Here is a 21,945-nt window from a genome sequence, read left to right as displayed (position 1 = left end):
CAAAGCTAAGTATCTTGCTCAACTGGATCTATAGTTTGGAATTTAGGGGGCATATTAGACAAATAGACTAAAAGTTCAATTCTCGGACCTGAGTTCAGATCTCAATTTAAGTCACATAGGGATGGATGAAAATTTTCTGTTGACACTTTTTTTCAAATGGAAAGTTGGGTTTTCAACTAAACAATTTTATTTCCAAAAAGCATCTGCTTTCTGTAGAAAATGTGGACTTTTCCTCAAAAAAATTAAATACCCCCAATCTGAACATTTTATTTAGAAGTAATACCACAGTATCTCATATGAGTTGTTAGGATGCCTCAGATAGCCCCCTTTCTCCTCTGTGGGCCAGGCGTCCCATAGGACTACATCTTCCAGGTGGAACTCTTATGATACCCAGCAGGGGTCAGCAAAAGGGGAGACTGTGATGTATAGGGATGTATAGGGAAGATAGTGCAGCCAGGGAACCCACCTGAGAGAGGAGAAGGAGGGTGCAAACCACCACAATAGCATGTCTGAAAGGAAATTTCTTGGATTTTGTCCAAAATTGTTGGCTTACAACTTTTTGTCAAAAAAGTCAAAATTTTCCATGGACATTTGGCAAATACCATTTTTTTGGTTTGTTTTCATTGAAGTGTTCTACAGAAAGAAGAAAAACATTCTCTGACCAGCTTGAGTCACACGTTAAGAAGCTTTTTTGGCTCATTCAAGTCCACATTTGTGAACAAGTTCATCCATCCTTTCACCTGGTTGCTAAGGGAGGTGCACAACTAATAAAAAAAACTCTGATATTCACTCAAATAAAATATGGTCTTCACTTAGTTTTTATTAGAGTCCTTTTGTGCTCACTTTCCGTTAATATTGTAACAGATAGTAAGATGTACAGAGAGAGCGCATTCATTTTGCACTTAGAGATGCACAGGCAATCTGACTTTAAAAGAGTTACACCATCTGGTCAGGAAACAAAGAAATAACTTGTGACCCGTGTCTCCAATCAATACTAAGCAGCACAGTTAAAATTAAAATATTTCAGGTTTCAAATAGTCACAAACATCTAAAGATCAAGAATTGTTCAGTGAATAATTATGATCAACAGAATTTGCTTATCTGCAAACAGAAAGAGAGGCTAAATTCCTCAGACAAATTATTTGCTCACAAGAGATTCAGGACTAGACTAATAAGGGTGCTGCAGGTCAGTACTGAGGTGAATTGATAGCTCTGTGTAGGGAAGGTTGTGCAACTCTTGTTTGGCTCAAGCTTTCTCATTAAGAAGTATTAAACTCCTCACTGGTTAATTTCTCTCTCTCTCTCTCTCTCTCGGTTAATTTCTCTCTCTCTCTCTCTCTCTCTCTCTCTCTCTCTCTAACTAAACAAAAATGCTTCAGTAATTAGAGGAAAATATAATGTCCAAAAATGTTTCAAGCAGCTCCAATAATATTCGTAAAGCTGAATTTTCTTACTATGTGCTGCAAACCAAGTTCACAAATATTTTGTATTACTAAATTCAGTTTTCCTACAACTCCAAGCTAAGCAGTGTTGGGGCAACTGAAAAATAATAATTATAATCATACCTTTATATGGCATATTGCAGCTAAAAGGATTCCAAAGGGATTACTTCAATTCAAAGGTTATTTATTTCCAAATGGCAGTTTCTTTATATTCTCCTTCCTTTGATGCATACACATAGAAATGAAAGATTCAATACAATTTCAGGATAAGTTATATGGTTCACACTTTTAAGATTTGAGAAAGCTCATTTTCAGTGAAGAAGGTGATGTAAAAACGGCATTCTGGTACCTAGCCCCTAGAGCCACATTTGATTAAAAATGCAACAAAAAACATTCTGCTGGTTTACTGTGGTCTCAGACTATAGTTTATTATCCAGTTTATAAGAAACATGTTATTCATATAAGTGGCATTATTGGAAACATAAATTAAGATATAAACATAGATCCCCATTTGCAATTGTTGTGGATTTCATTAGCATGGTTGAAAAATACTCTCCAGCCAGTTGCCTTAGGAATGGTCTGTTTTAATTTGCTTAGTCTTCTGTCTCTCATCAGCCGTTCTCTGGCTTGGCAGTGAGAAGTCAAGTAATGCATGAAGAGAGAAATGGAAACAGTGAATACAGGCTATGAAGGAAACTGATCTCCTTGTGTTCTCTTTGGAGTTCTAATACAGTTTTGGAATTTGTACACTGATGTGAGATTTATATTTTTCCTCATTTGTTTTAAATTGCACAGCTTCTTATTTTCGTTTGTTTCTCACCAATGTTGTAATTTTATGGATTTGCACAAAGTGTTGAAAGACTTCTCATGCACAGTTAAAACTGTTGGACTAAATCAGGAGAAAAGATACATTGCTGAGATATAGAGAGATATCACTGATCTGTATTTTGTGCAGCAGCTGTGGAATTTTTTGGCTTTTCTTTAAAATAAGAATTTTATTTGGTTATGGTTAAGGTGCTTTAGAAAAAAAAGCCTAAGAAAGTGAGGCACCAATTTCTCATTGAATTTCAAAGAGGAGTTGAGAACCCAATTTCTTTATGCTTTTTAAAAGACACCAATTTAAAGACCAAGGAACAGATCCTCAGTGGGTGTAAGTACATGTAGCTCTACTGATGTCAATGGAGCTATATCCAGCTGAGATTTTTGTCCCCAAATGCTTCATCCAAATGCCATTCCCTTTTGTTTGAGTCTCTTGTCTCCCAGTTTTTAATGTTCATAGAAAGAGAAAAGACACATTTTAAATGTTATAGCATTGTGTATTGGAGGGACACCATCCACTTGATATCTAGTTAGTCTGAAAAAAGATGAGATTAAAGCAGCGTTAAAAAGGATCATAAGGACAGGCCTCATCCTCTCATCTGTCTACAGCATGTTGAACTTCAGTACATGAAACTCAAATAAGCTGGCAGCTACCGCATTAAGTATTGCTTTAAGGGAAGTCATAAAGACCTCACAAAACAATTTTTAAAAGTCTGCTTGTAAGAGTTTAGTGCATACTCTACTTTCTAACAACATAAATTAGGTTAACTTCCAGATCTCCTGCCCATTCGCTCTCTCTCACACACACGCACACGCACACGCTCGCAATGGGCAATTGTTTAGGGCTACATCATTCTGCACTAGTGCATGGTTTTTTCAAAAAAAGGTAATCACAATAATAGAGCCCCAGGTCCTTGACCTGACCTCACTCCCGTTATTTTCTTAAATGTCTTTCCACAGCGGAAGCCTATCATCAATACTTTCTTTTTGGCTTCCTAAATCCAGGCTTACTTACAGTAGTCTGTTTCAGAATTAGGTTTTCAAAGAGTTTTAGCCACATCTCTTCCACTTACCTTAATGGGAGCTGAGTGGTTAAAACCCCACACACAATGCTTTGAAAACAAAGGCGCATGAGTCAGTTCAGGGGCTCAAGCGGACTGGAAACGACAAAGACGACAAGCAATGAGGTGTTCCCAGTTTAAGCAGTAGCTTCCATGGAAAAGGAGGTTGGTGGGTGACTTGTGTGCTTCCTGCAATGCAGATGGCCAAGCCACAGACTAGCACACACAAAAGATGGCACAGCTGCTTTCAACGAAGGAGTGATGCATCAAGAATCTTGTCTTTAAGGAGACAGAAGGATTAAGTTGTCTTGGGTCTTGTGTGAAGGCCAAAAAAGAGAGAGAGAAACTGCTGTGAGACTCAGATGTGTAGTAACCTTTTAAACATATTTATGGAATCTATAAAAGATATGCACCAGGTATATTAGACAGGCACCTAATATTACTGGTGACCTTGACAGCATTGCCATTGTGTGTGTGCGTGCGTGCATGGGGGGGTTCCCTTCATGGATCACAGTTCCTCTTTTACTTACATCCCCATAATTCAGAATGATTCCATTAACTTCAGAGGAGTTACGTCAGATTCATACTGTTAGAACCAAAAGCAAAATTTGGTCTCATCTCTATGTCATCTTTCTCAGCTGGTTGACAGGGTGAAGTTGCCCCTTTAAGATACCAGGTAAAGGCCCATTCATGATTGTAAGAGCCAAAGATCAGGAGCAGAGCTGTGGCCATGTCTACACTACATAATTACGTCAACCTCCGTTAGTGGCAAGAGGCTGTTGGCCACCAGGGACTGACAGCCAGAACAGTCAATGCAGTGCCTACACTGACACTGCATCGACCTATCTATATCAACCTCAGTGCTATGCCTCTCATGGAGGTGGAGTTATTAGGTCCGTGCAGTTGGCAACTTACATCGACGGAAACAATGTTGTGGTGTAGACATAGTCACAGACTTTCATTTTCCTCCTAGGGTGCTCCACCCTTGCTTTGCTCTGAGGCCTCACTCCCATTCCGCCCTTCCCCCCACCCTCACGTCAAGCCACAATGGGTTAAGTTTCAATGAGTTTAGTACCAAACTGAGGTAATGGGGTGGAGTTGTTTGTTTATCACAATTTGCGGCCAGTTACTAGTGCAGTTATGAGAATAAAAAAAATGGTTCCCAGAGGTAAAAGACCTGAGATTTTGCTGATGGACCTTGGTCTCATGTGATAGAGTAAGAACATGTGACCTTCACAGGCTGAGGTCAGACCTTGTGGTCCTCATGGGCAGAGGTCCCCACTCTGCTGTACGCTATGTCTCCCTTGTGGGGAGCAGGTTGCTAGGACTCAGAGAGATGAGTCCTGGGGGATAGGCAGAGAAGAGCCTACCCCACGTTATGAGTTATATGGCAAGAATCCCTTAACCCCCGCACTGGAACCATTTAAATGCCTGGTATAGGAGAGTATGGGTGATGGGTGGAAGCGCCTCTCCCCATGGTAAAGTTTAATAAAAGCTGTGGCCTGCTCCTTAATTCAATGTATGTGCCTGTCCTCATTTTGCCTCTATGTCCATTTCAAGGTATATAAATTAAGAAGCATAGGCCCATAGCAAATAATGGCAGAGAAACGTGACTGATTTCATTTCCCTAAAGTTGAGCTAAACATTCAAAAGTTTGTGAAATCCTGCTTTAAATCTTTTCTCCACATTTATTTTCATCTATCATATCCCCCGACTGCCTCTGATTTTCTCTTTTTCTAACACACCCTAGAAGAAATTTGATATTTTCTAGGACAAAAAGAAAGCTCATAGCACCAGTACTGATTTTCAGAATTTATAATAGGATATTTGGGGTATTTTCTGCCTTATGCAGATTTCTCTCTCCTTTCAAGCTCAACCATTCTAAGGGCATTTCTGCTGTTGAAGGAGTATGTGGAACTTCAATAGAAGTCAGTGGGATCTCAGGCATACATCCTAGGGCAGAATTTATTCTTCCTTATGATTTTGAGTAGTGCTAATTACTTTTCTAACAACTAGACCCCCAGTTCCCTTTTGCAGTGTAAGGTGTAGGTGATGCACGTTGCAGTATTACATAAGCTACACTGCAAACAGCGGTTATAACATGCCTCTTCAAAGCAGATTCTGACCCTAAAAAGTCTTCCGTAAATAACACAGAGTTAGTTAATGCTGTTGCTTTTCCTATGGAAATACCACAGTAGAGAGAAGTACTTCCTACAAGGATCATGGGAGCCAAAATCAGTGATGAGCAGATCTAGGGTCTGAACCTTAAAGCTGGTGGGGGACAGTGTTGTGATCAAAGACAACATATAGGATGCAGAAGCAGTGAGGTTCCCCACTAACCAAAATCATTAAGAGTTGAAATCACTAGAAATAAGAACTGGGCTAAGTGGTAGAACCATGCAGCTAGAGGCAGTGAGCCCAGGAAGTCGCAGATTCAGCGGTGAACAGCAAAGGTGGGAGGAACAGCAGTAAACAACAGCAATGGTGAGCAGCCCCATTACCTAATACCTCTCAACAGGACTGGGAGTGAACCCATGAATTCAGGACTTTGCTGACTTTTGACAACCTACTGTGAGTGGGGTGCAGTGGAGGGAAAGGGGAGTGGCTTGTTAAAGGGACTTTATTAAATTCATCCACCATACTTTCACATGGCTACGTGGGAAACTGAGGCAAAGATCACTGCCCAAGATACTGTGGGGTGGGATTTTACTTATAGTTTGCATCTGTCACGGGGTCGACTCACTACAAGTGGCGCCTTCTGCTTGCTGTCCTGGGGATTAGCTCTGCTAGCTAGCTCTCTCCCCCTTAGGGTTGCCAACCCGCCCGCTTTCACCAGGAGTCTCCCAGAAACAGGCTCTTTCTCTCAGAGACTACTGAAGCCAAACCAGGAGATTTTAGGCTGCTAAAAGTCCAGTGGCACAGTGGGGATAAGGCAGGCTCCCTGCCTGCCCTGGACCCACATTGCTCCTGGAAGCAGCCAGCACGTCTCTGCGGCCCATGGGGGCTGCAGGGGGTCTCCGCTCATTGCCCCCACCCTGAGCACCAACTCCACATCTCCCATTGGCTGCCTGCGGTAAGCGCCACCTGGCCAAAACCCACACCCCGCCCACCCTCCTGCACCTCAACCCCCTGCACCAGCCCTGAGCCCCGTCCCAGATCCAGGACCCCAAACCCCATGTTGCAGCCAAACCCCTTGCCCCAGCCTGGAGTCACCTCCTGCACCCAAACTCCATCCCAGAGCCTGCAACCCTTACCCACTCCCGCACCCAAACCCCCTACCCCAGGCTCAGCCCTGAGACTCCTCCCACAGTCCAAACTGGCCCAGAGCCCACACCCCAACTGCCTGCCCTCGTCCGGTGAAAGTGAGTGAGGGTGGGGGAGAGCGAGCGATGGAGGAAGGGGAAGATAAAGTAAACAGGGTGGGGCCTTAGAGAAGGGGCAAGGCAGGGCCACAAGGAAGGGGTGAGGGGCAAGGGTGTTTGGGTTTGTGTGATTAGACAGTTGGCAACCCTGTAATCTCCCTTCAGTGTTGTCTTCTCCTGACTTGTCTCGCTCTGCTACCCCACTCACTTCCATGTCTACAGTTTCCACACTGTGACTTGGCCCTCCAGCCAGGTCACTAAAGTCCTCCCCTTCCAGGGATTTCACAGTCTTTCCAGTGATGCTGTCTGGCTGTTGCCTCCAACACCCTTGCCACTCCCCAGTGGCTGATATGGAACCCAGGCCCATCCTCTACACTAGATTCTAGCCCAGGGACCCTATAATAAGCAGCCACGGTCCCTGTACAGGCCTACTTCTTTCTGTTTTCCTGGGCTTCTTCCTACATACCTGACTTTCCTCCCTCTTTCCCAGCCTCCAATTCCCTGCAACCAGCTTTTCCCAGCAGCCACAGCCACTACTTCCCCCTTTGCACCCAGCTACCTGGCTTTATACTGGCCCTGCCTGTTCCTGCACAGGTGAGCCTATCCTTAATTAGCTACCTCCATCCTAAATCTCTCCCACTTGCAGCCTAATTAGCTGATTGGGCCCACCTGGTCTAATTCAGCTCTTGCAGGGCTAGCATGGGGTGTCCACCCCATCACAGCATTCCTTTGAATCACTGAGCAGTCTTTCCCCAACTTAATGCTGAGATCCCTCTCCGTTTTAATAAAAGTTTGTCATATACAGATTGAGTACTTGCGAGTGGTGAAGTGTTGCCTTTTAGCCAGCTGACTCAGGCTCATGGGGATTAGGCTAAGAGCTGTTTAATGACAATGTAGACATTTGGGCTCATCTCCAGCATGAGCTTTGGGCCCTTCCCACCACACAGGGTCCTAGCGCCCTGGGCTGTAGCCTGAGCCTCTACATTGTAATTAAATAGTCAGCTGGCACAGGACAGCAGTGGGTTTTTAATTGCAGTGTAGACACCCCCACAGAGGCACTGAGGGATGGTGGTTACTTGTCCCTGATTTCTGGATGGGGGCTTGAGCCTGTTCTGTTTTTGAACGTTAAGAGGAACCCCTCAATATTGAACCTGGCCCTTACTGCTGCTGACACTGTCAGGCAGCAGGGTTACACTTATTTTTATGGTGCACTATATAAAATAAATAATAGGAGGCCCATTATCTTCTTCATCTCCATGGGCAGATGGAATGACATTCAGCTAGATCATTGCTGCAGGGGATATGGAAGACGGGAGTGCAACTTCCATGGCACTGTCGCTCACACTGCAAAAGCACCTCTGTGGTGGCAGCTTTACAGAACTTAGCCTCTGCACTGTAGTAGAGGGTGGAGCCCGAGAGACAACAATTCTCCATGGAATTGTTCCCACAAGCCCAGGGAATACAGCCGGTAAATTAAACGGACCTATTTGCCTACTCTCTCCGGAGTGGAACTGCCCCTGAGAGGGCTGGAAGGGAGATCCTTGGAAGCAAGTTCTTCCAAGCAAGCTCTTCCAGGAACCAGGTTTGACTGGGGAGACTCAGGGCCATATTTGGCAAGCTATTGAGGTTTGAGAGGAGGGTAATTCCCTAATCATTCAACAGGACAGGAGTAAACATCTCTCAGCAAGGAAACCACATAATGAAAACTCAGATTGCTAACAGAATTGTATCTCTTATACAAATGTAGCCAATATGGGCCATGTTAGGGACAAAAAGATATTAACTGCCAAAGTATGCCAAATAGCCGTTTTGTGCCACACTCAAGAAGCAGTGGCTACAGCTGGGAGAGCATTAAAAAATTAAGAAGCTATAACCATGATGATATGAAACTGAACTGAATCACAACGTAAGCACAGGATGAATTGCTAGATACAGTGTATGGATATTTAGTATTTACATTAACAGAATCTTAAATATTCCCTATTATGATCTAATTTTATCTTCACACACACAAGGAACACTTAACAATTACATCTATCTCAGCAGTTACTTTTATGTGCAGATTAATTTTCATATTAGTGAGTACAGCTGATATCTAATTCTGCCATGTTCACTGCATTTAAATTCACATCATCCAATATTCACACATAGTTTGAGGGAGAAGGCCTCACTACCGCAAAAGCAACATCAAGCAGAAATAGGAAATAGCGTTTACAGGAAACAATAATCATGTTCCTACCTTGAAGCTTTAAAGAGAAGGGATGAAACTCAGGCAAATGTCTCTGGAGTCTCAGTCAGTACCAGTCAGCAATCCGAAGGAGGGGTATTGAAGGCAGAGAGTGCAACAATAGTATAACTGTTATGCTAGGTTATTGTCCTTGGCTGACCTCTGAACTCCTTTTTCTTGCCCAAGTGCTTCTCTGAGCACATGAAGCTTAGCAGCCTAAACCCACAGAGACCAAGTTCAACAGGCTGCAAGGAGCTTCGCTCAGGCAATCACAGGGAGAAGCAGCAGTTCCCACACAGCCTGTAGGAAAGGCAGTGAGACACTAACGAGGCCATGTGATGGACTCAAGGAAAAGCATTTCTCTACCAAGGAGGAGAAGTGGGGGGGTGGGGAGTGGAGGTTATTATCCACCAGTATCATATTAACAAAATAAAAAACGTTTAAATGAAGACTTGTTTTAATAACAGCCGTTATTGATTACAGCAATCTGTATTAGTTAGCTGCTGATTGCACTGCTACTGTGTTCACGTGGAAATAGCAAACCCCTACCACAGTCTGACAACGGTTGTGTTTCTAGGGGCACCTCAACAAAAAAAGGAGGGGGGAGAAATCTTGTTCCCAGCTGATTATGGAGGTTAACATGAAAAATGTGTTTGTAAGAGAATAGGCTTTTACAGCCTGATCCCAAGCTCACTGAAGTCATACAGTACTACTCAGTGTCGCATCACTTATAACAAATGATACCAAAGACAGTGAAGGGGTGATCCAAAGCCCACTGAAGTCCATGAATCTTTCACTGACTCCAGAGTGAGCTTTAGATAAGGCCCTTACACAATAAATAGTACCGACTAGTATACTCAAAGGCAGCAGATGATGATAAAACTCAGGTTACAGAATGCCACCTTAACAAAATGTATGTTTCCTTGCATTGCTTTGTAAAGTTATTTTATTAATTTTGAAAATCATGTACTCAGAAAACACCAAAAGCCAGATTCTGCTCTCACTAGCACAGGTTTAAATCTAGCATGACTCTCTTTGAGGTCAATAGCCCCTCTGTATCATACCTGGAACTATCTGAGCTCCCAGTGAGCTAAGGTCCACCAACTATCTTCCAAACCCAATTCACACACAGAACTTTACTGTCTTTACTACTCCCTTTTGCATGATTTGGAGCCTTTTTCTGAGCTGTGCTGTGGTAAGAAAAGCAGACATGGCATTGTGAAACTCATTTCTTTTGTGACCAAGTTCAACAAGTGGCCCTCTAAGATCCAGGCCTGAGCCTTATACACTTCAGCCACACAGTCCCTCCTGTTTCTCGTCATCATATCTGGGTAACTAAGCTTCACTTGCTGACAAAAGGACTTTACAGTCAGGACTATCGCAAATGAGCTATTTTACCAAGCATTAATGCAGGAGATGAAATTGGAGACACACAAAAACATGTCACAGAGAGACTTTTTCTTTAATTTTTTTTAAATACCAGTATTTAATGTAATTATAATTGTTTTCAACTGTCATAACGGAAATTAAGTCCAAGACAATAACAATCTCCAGACAAAAACATAATTGTTCAAACTAATATCCTAACACACATACACACACAAGCTTTCAATTTAGGTTGTAAATACACTATTGGAGGTTTGGGGAAAACAGCACTGACTAATATAACTACTTGTTTTCTGAGCATTGCAGAATGAAAGACTTGGTACTTGTTTTGTGCTTCAAATGTGATACGAATTTTAGGTATTTTGCCGAAAGTCAACACCACAAAATGACAGTAAGCTCAGGTGCTTCCCATCATGGCCTTAAAACAGCCAAAGATGAGTCTCTGTGTGGCCTCAGTGAAATTATACCTGATTTGGGCCTTGTCTATATGAGAATAAATGCACCATTTTAAATCATTTTTAAACATATCTTGCTAAATCCCATATGAAGATTATATTTAAACTGGTTTAATTTCATGTAAATTAGTTTAGTTTAATTTGATAATTGATGGATCCAAGCTGAACCAATTAAAGCCAGAGTTAAACCAGCTGAAGTGCATCTATATAGGGTGTTGGCACCAGTTTTAAAAAATCAAGTTAAAATGGAGTTAGTTTAAACTGGTGCAGTTTTTCTTTTATACCAAGATCTTAAAACAGTGAAAATGAAATCAGAATTAGGCCCAGCACAGGTCATGTAAAAATTACTTAGCCCAAAAGTTCTTTGTTCACAGGTACCAGATTCCCATCTTTGTTCTTGCTTAGCTGTGGGAATGTTACAGATTAGAAATCAGTTGAACAAACACAAATAGGTATTTCAAACACAAGTTGATGATTCTGGAGAAAAGACAATTATACAAAATAAACCCCACTTCACACAGAAAGTACTCTTTGCTCTCACATCATCCCGCAGTTTGTCATGCCAAGTCAACAGGTTAGGGGAGAACTCTTTATCGTTAGCTGATCCTGGCCCCAGAACACAGGAAGAACTGTTTAAACTTTGCTTTTATTAAGTTAATTAGAAAAATGCATGTTTAGTGGGGTTTCCCCTTCCCCCCATCTTATCTGAACTGACACTTTGTTTAAGGTGTGAAGAACTAACACACTACAAAATGCAAAGTAGTAAAAAATGGCGGGTTATACCTTACAAACAAAGGACCAAATCCTGTGCCCTTATTCAGGCTTCCCATTCAGGCCAATGAGCTACCTGCTACGTTCTCATGAGTAAAACACATGTCCCCAAACTCAGTGGGGCCTGTCTCTCTTCTGTTTTGTAAAATACTACCAATGTCACAACAGGTTCTACACCCATTTTCCATTCACATGTCAATGAACAACCTTGAACTTGCTGAGTGCAGGAAGAACCCTTCCCCTCTAACTGAGGGAGTGAGGACCAGTGGCTTTGTGAAGAAGGGAGAGTATGCAACCTGTAGGGTAACTTTAATTTTGGGTCACCTTCCTCTTAAGGAGGATAATTATTGCACAGCAAATTTCAACTTTACTTGTTTTTAACATAGTTCCATTTAAATACAGATATAGCCAGATTTTTTTCTTTATACAATAGCCAAAGTGTTATTTTCTTTCACCCTGTCAGTGCAAAAATAGCTGAAGATAATATGCACCACATTTCAAAGCCTCTCAAGTTATGGCCCAAAAAGTGAAAAATTGATCATCTGAAAACAGGAGGTCATAGTAAACATAGTTTTGTGCCTTACATTATAGCTAATGTTATTTCTGCCTGTTTTAATATACATTATTTATAGTCACACACAGACATGCACACTTTAAACTACCGTCTGCAGCAAAGAACTGCAGCAAAGAACGTAGATATATCTACTAATGAACACCATAATGTTCTGAGCGTGCAAGCCTGTAGCAGATTCTTCACAAAATAAGTAGACCTCGACTGTCATTGACAATTTGGGATCAGAGTTTCATTACCTAGAGACCCAACTGAGGTTTATTACTAGTGAGCCAATCCTTGCAACCAAAATGCAGATCAACAGTAACAAGGAAAGTTTCCAAAACCCTCCTTTGCCATTTAACTTACCAAACACTAACCTGAATCAATTAAAGCAAAATGTTAAGGCCAAAGCTTGTTACCTTACTTATGTAAGTAGTCTCACTGAAATCAGTGGAAGTACTTATGTGAGTAAAGCAAGCAGAATTTGGTCCATAATAGCTCTTCATGTCTATTTTGATTCAGATAAAATATAACCATAAAACCATTTCATTTTGATTGGAACAAAACAACACTTTTCACATCTAAAACCTGGCACAGTCAAAATAATCAAAGACTTTTATTCTAATTGTTTTACTTAATGGGGGTTTTCTGCATTTTATCATAAAAACAATTTTTATTTAAAAAGAATCCTCTTACCTATTAGCATATACTTATCTTATGCATGGAGAGTTAAATCTCTGTATACTAAGGTGATATTGTGACCCTCAATTTACCCCCAAAGGACCTGATTCTGCTACCCTTACTCTGAACTTGGTTTCAATGGCACTATTTGCAGAGTAAATTATTATTCAGATGATGTTAGTGTGGCAGAAGGGAGGCCAAACGAATCCAATGGAAATGTTGCCTGAGTAAGAACTATGGGCTTGATTATTCCCTAAACAGGAAAAACGTATGTGAGGCACCAGGAAATGTCATAAGCAGAGAGTTCCAGAGCTCCTTTTAAATAGTCACATAGGGATGGTAAGGTTTGCTCCTCCATGAAATGGGACACAGGATCCTGTCCTCTAAATACATGGGAGTCCTGAATTTGGGAGATATTCAGGGCTCCAGGAGTATCCATGAGGGGACTTTGTGGTCCACAAAGATTCCTGTCCCCCCCGATTCCATTGACACCATGATTACTCAAGAAACCTTACCCATATACCATCCCCTAGCTACTCCTAACACCTCCTTTTAGCAGGGTTTACTGTGCAAGTAGACACAGATTATGTACATCTGCATACACCCATGTGCCGCCCCCCAAACCCATGGAGCCAAATCTGCATGGTGCATGCACATAGAAGCTTACACAGGGTCAGGAAAAGGGTAAGCAATCACAGAACCTACTTTCCCCTCCCTCATCCCACACATCCAGCCTGGACCTGTTAGCTCGTGGTTTACTTAGCTCAGGGATGTAGAGGCAATGATCTAGCCCTCACTGTAGCAAAGCACGGTAGTATTTGCCCCATAGTTTGGCAGAGTTAGAATAGTGTGCAGCACTTACCAGTTTACAGTGAAGCAGTCTTTTGGTTCTTTTGCTCATCAGCAAGCTCAGCCTTCTCTTAGGACAGGACACTATGCTGAGTTTTATTCCTAAAAGCAGAGTAGCTGTGGATATTTATTGTAAATGACTTCTGAGGAAAAGAAATAGAAGAAGAGACTGTTCTGGTTTTTGAACCAAAAAGGGCTATGGAGTTTGCCACTGTTTTTCCAATCAGACTAAATGGTCCCGCAGGGATAGCATTTCAGGCAAGACAGCTTATCTGAAGGAACAGTTCCTTGATTAAAGGAGCAATGATAAATCACAGTCACAGTATTCTCCAGTGCAGTGTACTGTTTTAGCCATACACAACAAATGAAAAGGATATGAGACACTAGACATTAGAGAGTCTATATGGTGAAGAGGAGTTTCAGAGTCTACACAGAGTTATTCATGTGTGAAAATATTTTATTCCGCTTTTTCCCCCCGAGCTGCTGTACTTTTCTTCCAGTAAGTTTTGATTCAGCCCCCAGAAATGAAAAATTACTCTAGAAGAAAACAGCTGAGTGTGATGAAGATTAAATCATGCCAAGACGACAATAACATATTTCCTAATCTATGTTTAATACATATAATAATTCCATACAAAAATCTACATTAAAAAAGCACTGAGGTTGAAAAGTCAAGCAATCAAGTTAGGAAATAGTTAGAAATGGTTGTCAGTGCTACCTTAATTTGGCCTCCTTGTGCATATGCATCTTTAATTACATGATCACATATTTTTTTTCTCCACAGGACTCCTGTCTGAGTCAGCGCACAGGATGGACAGTGCTCACTTAATCAGCTGTTCAATATTTCATTTTATGCTTATTGTTCACTGTGTGGCCCCAGCTCTTATTTAATTCACAATATTCATACCATGTCCTGAATATAGAATTATTAATTTCCTCATGGGCTTTTCTATGGAATAAATCACTAGTATTGAGTGCTTCACAAATATGAATAAATTTATCTTTACACCGCCACTGTGAAAACAGGTGGTATTATCCCATTTTACAGGTGGGAAACTGAGGCACAGGAAAATTAATAGCAAAAATGTACACTAATTTTGAGTGCCCTGTGTGAGATGCTGGGCCTATTTGAGACACGTAGCCTGATTTTTCAGATAATGTAGCATTTTATTGAACTTAATTTGTTCAGAATACAGCTCCCTTTGACTTCAGTGGCAGCTGTGAGTGCTCAACACTTCCACAAACTTGCCCCAAGTTTCTCAAGTTGGGCACTCAGTTGGTGATCACTTGTGAAAAGTTTGACTTAAGTGACATGCCCAGCATCACACAGGAATTCTGAGGCAAAGGCAGAGATAGAATCCAATTCTCCAGGGCAGCCTTCAACTGCCCTGACATTAGACCATCCTGCCTTTTCCTGACTTATTCACTGGGTACATTCCAGCTTCTGCAATAAAAGATGCAGAGGCCCCAAGGACAACAGACTCCTTCACTACAGAAGCCTAGTTTGTCCAATGCACTGAACAAGGCAGAGGTCCTGTGTACTAAATAGCATCTGACCCCAAAGTTCAAGTCCTTGTACCAAAGCACTGCAGTTCTATAGATTCTCAAGCTAATGGTTGTAATAATATATTAACATGGGCAAAAGAATATACTCATCTCAAATAGAGCTGGTGAGAAAAACAATGATGGAACTATTTTTTGTTGAAAAAAAAAAACAGTTCCATCAAAAACAAGGCAATGTAGCTGAAATTTTGTTTCGGAAAATCCTTCTCTCCCCCCTCCCTCCCCAAGAAAAGAAAGTCCAGACTTCTCTCCCCGCACACCCTCAAAGAAGAAAGTCCAGACAGTGGTGAAACATCCTATTTTGACATTTTCAGAAAAGAAGGTTTGATTTTTCATTCTGAAATTTTGCATTGTATTGTATGTTACAATATAAAAATAATTAAGAAGTCAAAATCAAACTGACACAAAAATAAAATTTGGACTTTTCCTTCATGGAAAATTTCAAAATCCTTCACAAAATGGCATTTCCATCCTCTGCACAGCTCTAATCCTTAACTTCACTCTGAGAAAACACTGAACAAATTCTGCTGACAAGGACTGACAAAAAATTCAACCCAAGGCAGACACCCAACATGGAAAGTTTCATAGAATTGTAGAGTTTAACACCAGAAGGGATCACCAGATCATCTAGTTTGACTTACTGTATATTACAAGCCATCCACACCACCCAGCATCCGCACACTAAACCCAACAACTGAAATTAGACCAAAGTATTGTAGCCCACAAGAGACTAGACTATTATGTGCTACAGGTAGAGAACAGAAGGGACCGATGTGCACCAGTGCCCGAGGCCCCCATGGTGGCCGGGAAGTGATTAAATGATATATACCTGGATAATCCTGGAAAGAGACCTGCACCCACACACTTCAGAGGAAGGCTACTCTCCCCAAGGCCCAGCAAAGTCACTGCCAATCTGACTATGGGGAGAATTGCTGCATGGCCCCACACATGGCACATGTGGCCCCACATCCTCCTCCTATGATAAAAGGACCTCATCCTGCTTCTTTCCAAATACAGAAGAGAAATATTTATTGAATAGCTCTGCCTTTTCCAAATCAGAACCATCTCCATCTAGGAATGATCCTATACTATTGCTAGGATTTATTTTGTTCCTAATATATTAAAAAATAAAAATTCCTTGTTATTTTGTTACAGTTATTTTGAAGCCCCATTGTAGAGTACGATATAGACATGGAACAAGACAGTTCCAGAGCTTACAATCTAAATAGTCAATACAAACAAAAACAACATAAAAGCAAAATGTCAACAGGCACAGATACAGCTCTGGGACTTAAGTACCCTACATGGAATGGTTCCATGGGCTGGTGAAAAAGGAGGAGGAAGACACCTTTTCTAATTTGTTCCTCCATCCCCACAGAGATACTTGGACCCCTATTAAGGCTCACATTGTGTTCCTGGCACACAATGCATATAGAAAGCTTTCCATGTGCTACAGTTTATTTTCTTTTCTAAACAGTACAATATAAACTAGAGCATATGTTATTTCATGGATGGCATGGCTCCCGAGTCATGAAAGTTTAGCAGTATCCTGAGCCCTTAGTTACCACACATTCCAAGCCTTTTTCACTTTTCCACAACTTTTGTCATCAAAAGCAACTACAGATTTCTGATGGGCTGGTGGAGAAATAGGAAACAAATATGTATTATATTTTTATACACTAAATTGTGCTGGATATCTGTTAGGATATTTATCTGTAGCTGTGTTGAGAAGTCAGGATTTCAGACAAGCAGTTTGCAGTGGTTACAATTTAAAAAAAAACATTTATTACATTTCTGAAGCCATTAAATGTGTAAGAGAAATCCTCTTCATCCACTATCATTTTCCTGCCTTCAGCTGCACTGACCCCGTAGCTCAGCCCTCACCCCACAATGTACAATGCATCAACTCTTTAGTAGTATGCTTCCTTAAAACTCACCTCTTTTGGCACGGCTCATGAGCACTAGCCCAGAGGTGCTGGGACTAGGGTGCTGGGAGTGCTGAAGTGGTTTCCATCATATACAGGGTTACAGTTTGGTTCAATGGCTCTCAGTACCCCCACTACAAAAATTGTTCCAGCACGCCTGCATTAGTCCATACAAGTGTTATCAAGACCTTATTTAAAAAAAAAAGTTGGCCTAAAACTTCAAGAACCCCCCAAAAAACCCTTTCAACACCCATGATAGCAAAGGAATGTAATTCACCCATGGTGCAGAAGTTTGGTGTGCAAGGTCCTTCTAATTAAGCCCTCCACAGGACCTGAGGGGATGAATACCATCAATGGTACAGGGGCAGATGAACAACCCCTATGCTCTTCAGAAACTGTCTCCATGGCAGCAATACATAGCCCATTGTGGAAATCTACAATAGAGACTGATTGGCTTATGCATGGGTTTCTGTACCCTACAAAATTGGCACAGGGAGACTGATGTATGGAAGGGAAGAGCTAGGAAAAGTGTCAATGGCAAAAACAAACAAAAAATCTTTAGGATTTGATCCAACAAATATCATGGGTGAAATCCTGGTCCCACTGAAGTCAATGTCAAAACTCTCACGGACTTCAATGGGAACAAGAATTCACCCTGCAGGCTTAATGTTATTCATGTGATTAAGTAAAGTTAAGCACGTTTGCAGGCTTGGGCCCTTATTTTCCATATGCAGAACTGTCATTTAAACCCTTCATTGATTAATTCATAGCTACCACATGCAGCATGAATGTGAGTCCCATATGTGGAACAATTATATTCTACCCTTAGGGTGAAATCCTAGCTGCACTGAAGTCAATGGAAAATCCTCCATTGACTTAATGGATCTAGGACTTTGCTCTCAGTGTTTATCCAAGACTTCTATGTGAAGCCAAGAAGAGTTTCATTTAAGGGTAGTAAATACAGGGTGTAATCTTGCTGTCATTTCAAGAGAGAAATTCCTACTGGAGACTTGAAACACAGAGGTCCTTAAGTTATGATAAAATAGAAAGTCACTGAAAATGGTTAGGATAAAACTGGTATCCTTGCCCTCCTCACAGGAGAAAGTGAAGTTTTTTCAGAGATAATCCGCTGATCAAGTTCTGATCAATCTCCCTGATATTCAAGATACTTCAGAGAAAAAGGCAAATAGCTCTAGTAAAGTTTACAAATAAATTAAATGCAAGCGTCAAGTTCTGCTCCCAGTTCAGAAGAGTCCAGTGAAGTTACACTGGATTTAAAATCAGTGTGAATAAGCATGGAATTCAGTTCCCTGCTGGAGAGAGCATCACTCAAAGCCTTACAAAACTGAAATGAATAGGTTGTACTATTAAAAAGAAGCTACTGTTTTCCATTTTGATGGGGGGAAGAAACAAAAAAATGCATTGTGCATAGAATCTAACCTACATTAATATTATGGCAAATATTTCTAAACGCACAGACCACCAGCGTATGTCTGCTCTCTTTCTGGGCTTCGGTCAACAGAGTAAAGTACAATAAATCCTTCAGGCCTAAAGTATGATGGGTTAATCCATAGCTATACTGTATGTCACCATAGACTATGAGTTTGCTAAAATATTATGGGCCCCTTCTGAGGTTTAGAAAAATTGGATTCCTTTAAACTGTCATCCAAAGGCAGATTTATTCTTGAAGTTTGTGTGGAGTAACTTATATATAACTGGGCTTTTTGTTCTAATCATGAACATTCAAGGCTTAACTGTTATCATTTTGTGTTTGCAGAGTTTAAAAGAACTTTAATGGTAAGCTGAGAAAGATAATTTCTCTTTCTACCCTGCCTTATGCATTTTTTTGAAAATGTTTTTTCCTGCTTCCACAATAACCTATTCAAGTTTAGCATCCCATTTCAAAGCACATAAATAACCAATCCTGGAATCAGTCACCCATACCCTTTTCTCCTGCAAGTAACCCAATAAGGATTACGCATATGAATAAAGACTATTTGAATTAATAAGGTTTTGCAGCACTATCTGAATTCTATTTTAATAATAAAGAGCCTGATCCTGCAATCAGTCTGAAGTCAAAACTTCCATGTCACTTCTGTAGGAGGTGATAATTTATTTCTTCTTGTCGCTGTTCACTGTATCTAGCAGTCTATATTTTTTTAAACTTTGAGTAATATTATGGTCAAATCATCTTTGCCTCACTTGTACAAATAGCCCCACTGAAGTCATAATGCTGGTTTAGATGGGCAAAATTAATTTGAAGTCAAAGAGTTGCACCTATTTACACCAGAGAATTTGGCCCAGTGGGTCTACCTGTGTCAGTAAAGTGAGCAAGATTAAGCACTATGGACCAAATCCTGCAAACGCTTACCCTAAAGAGCAGTCCAAATGAAATCAATAGGACTACTTATAAAAATACAAATTTGGAGGACTGAGCCCCATATGTGCAATTAACTGTTAAACCAGAAAATAAATTGCCTCATCACGAGCTTCAGACGTTTTCAGGAACAAAACTTATTAAAGGGTATTGTCAACCACTTAGGCTCATTTAAATTTTGTAAAATAAAGTGTTGTCATGAGAGAGTTGGAAGGTTGGAGGTGTGTGGGGGGGGTGAAATTTACAAAACCTGATCTCAATATAAATACAAAAAAAGTCAATGAAAGCAATTTTGCGTTGCTTATTTTAACATATGTAATGAACTCCCTGAGCCTAGGATGTGTGCTTACAGAGGCTTTTATAAGTCTTCAGAGAGAAGGAAATATATCTGACCCATAATGTACATACTATAAATAGCATCCTATATACATTAAGGATTACAAACACAGTGTTGCTGCTAAAAGCCAGATTTTCAAATAGAAGATTTTAATGCATCAGTAAATTCATTCTGCTTTGTCCTTTTAATTCAGGACCACACAGATCCTAATTCTTCAACAACAATTTAATTATTGTTTGCCTAAACCTTATCCAAGCTGATACTACATTCTCTGCATTTCCAAAACACCATTTGAATTTTAGATGCACAGAGTTTCAGGATGGGGCCCATAGTATATAGTGTATATATTATAGTCATTTAGTATTTGAAACAATTTACAGTAAACATTATAATGTAAACATTACAGTTAATTCCTAAAAAGAAAAGGAGTACTTGTGGCACCTTAGAGACTAACAAATTTATTAGAGCATAAGCTTTCGTGAGCTACAGCTCACTTCATCGGATGCATCGGAATGCATCCGATGAAGTGAGCTGTAGCTCACGAAAGCTTATGCTCTAATAAATTTGTTAGTCTCTAAGGTGCCACAAGTACTCCTTTTCATTTTGCGAATACAGACTAACACGGCTGCTACTCTGAAACCAGTTAATTCCTAGAATAGCATTGCTGCTCCACTGGAACATATAATGGGATTTAGAGCTGATCACATCTACACAGCCAATTCTTCGAGGTGCTGAGAAGCCTTCAACTCTCATTGAAATGTAATGGGGAGCTGTGGACATTCAGCACATTGCAGCAGGGGCTCAGCAACTAGTAGCATTAAGCTTTTGGGGAAGATTTTCAAAATGGCAGTTTGGCAAGCAACTGCCATTGAAAAAACAATAGCAGCTGGACATCAAACTGCCATTTGTGCCTTTGAAAATATCTCTGTATATCAGCAGCCTCGTTCAATCCAGGTCAATAGTGACTGGCCCAATGAGAGAAATTTGGGACCCCACTACCTCACATTCACTGCGATGCTACACTCCTACTATTTATCCCCCATTTCACCCCAGTTGCCAACAGTTGGGGGGGGCTGATCTTGAGACCCTGGTATGCGTCTCCCCTTTCCCCCTTATTTCCCCTCACAAGATCATTATCGTCACACAGCTGTTCAGCAGACTTAATGAAATGAGTTGTTGCTCTCATTTATCTTTCTAGTGGACAACTGTCCACATTGCAATTACCTTCCTTGACAGCCTTAGCAGAGATGCAAAGGATTGAACAAGCCATGAAGACTGAATGACCCTCTCATCCTTAGAAAGCTCAGCACTATGAGAAAGTCTGCTCTGCTCATGATCAAGTGGTACCAGGCCAGTGAATATATCCAGGAGTTAAATCCTCAAGGTTGTCAGGCTTCTACAGCTCCTGTTCAGGGTTCAGATACATGGGCAGTGCAGTACAAGGGAAGCCACAGCTCCTGCTGTTGCTGAACTGTTGTTAAACTGAAGAAGACATCAGTGTCCATCATGGTCAATCTCCAGTCTTTCATGAACACTAAGGGCCCAATCCAACTGGTAGTAACATCAATGGAAAGACTCCCATGGACTTTAATGGGAACCAAATAGGCTCTTAAACTGACAAAAGAAAAAATAATGAGAACTGAGTCTCTTGAACCAAGACACCGAGATTCTATGGTGGGGCATGGCATAAAAGCCTAAAAAGGCCAAAGTAGAAATAGTCACATAAGTGCTGAAATTATTGAAGAAGGGAAAACTGCCAGTATACTAAAATTCACATTTTGCCCTTTAATGCTTATCATCCTAAATGGCTTACCAATATGAAAATTCTCAAAGCTTCCTTCAATCTCTCTCATTGAGAGAGCTACACCTGACTTTGGGGCAGGTCAGTCTATGAATAAGATTCACAGAGACCTTTGAAAACAAGATAAATAGAAGACTAATAGAGTGAAAGACATTCCCACAAGTAGCGTGGTACCGTCATTCCTCAGACAAAGGGTTCTGCCAGACAGTGTCATCTATTCAAACCACAAAATCATTACACATCCCAGTTTGTCATGCTTTTCTGAATTATGTTTATAGTAGTCTTCTTTTCTGTGTCTCTGTTCACATTCTATAAATCAACTAAGCATTGATGTTT

The 21,945-nt window shown here is 40.9% G+C and overlaps 1 long non-coding RNA gene across 2 annotated transcripts in view; it reads right to left on the bottom strand.

Moving 5' to 3' along the window:
- Positions 1–800: 800 nt before the first annotated feature.
- The window catches only part of LOC119845846, an 80,168-nt gene continuing 59,023 nt past the window's right edge, over positions 801–21,945 (bottom strand). The window contains exons 4-5 of one of the 2 annotated variants that reach the window (XR_005289730.1): positions 3,335–3,636; positions 801–2,796 (exon numbers count right to left, since the gene is read on the bottom strand). This is a non-coding gene — a long non-coding RNA (uncharacterized LOC119845846). The remainder of the gene's footprint in view (positions 2,797–3,334; positions 3,637–21,945) is intronic. The other variant, XR_006275863.1, reaches the window with a different exon arrangement.

Source organism: Dermochelys coriacea, chromosome 1 (assembly GCF_009764565.3).
Source record: "Dermochelys coriacea isolate rDerCor1 chromosome 1, rDerCor1.pri.v4, whole genome shotgun sequence".
NCBI lineage: Eukaryota > Metazoa > Chordata > Testudines > Dermochelyidae > Dermochelys > Dermochelys coriacea.
Note: the sequence above shows the minus strand (reverse complement) of the source record. Positions and strands in the feature narration are given on the sequence as shown.